Raw genomic sequence first — 667 nt, forward strand, 5'->3', positions numbered from 1 at the left:
GGGTGGTATAGGATGCCCTCGGTTTCTCCACCTCCTTATGGTAGATCCTAGTTGGCTTTCCAAATATATGCTTTCAGTATTTGGTATTTGCAAAGGCATGTTCATACTTCTGTGACTGTATCCACCCACTTTAATAATCATCCTCAGGGCCGGATTTGCTATCTCTTCTGCCTCAAGGCCAGGTTCCTCAATACGCCCCCCCTCCCTGCCAACCCCACCCCCCAATGGCAACAAGATGGCAGGTGCAGCAGGGTTAGTTTAATTTTTTTCTTTTTTAAAACTTTATCACTTTTAATTTTTGTACCTTTTTAAAAATTGTATTTATTTCATTATCTTTTACTTTATTATTTTTTATTTTTTTTGTATCATTTGTACTTTTTTATCATCTTTTTATTTTAATTATTATTTTTTAGTGCTGGTAATGATTTAAATTTTCCTGTTCGATTAATCAAATTTTTTTTAATTGATTAATTTCGATTGATTATAACGCACATACAGATCCAACTACATTGGCCTATACACATACAGCACAGCAATGAAGTAATAAAATGAACTAGGATCACACTAATCCAGCACGTTATTAATCTCACGTGCCCCACTCAATATGGCCGCCGCTTGAGTGGGGCAACTCAGAATAATAACGTGCTGGATTAGTGTGATCCTAGTT

This window comes from Nanorana parkeri, unplaced genomic scaffold, assembly GCF_000935625.1.
Source record: "Nanorana parkeri isolate BGI_ZX_2015 unplaced genomic scaffold, ASM93562v1 scaffold461, whole genome shotgun sequence".
Lineage (NCBI taxonomy): Eukaryota > Metazoa > Chordata > Amphibia > Anura > Dicroglossidae > Nanorana > Nanorana parkeri.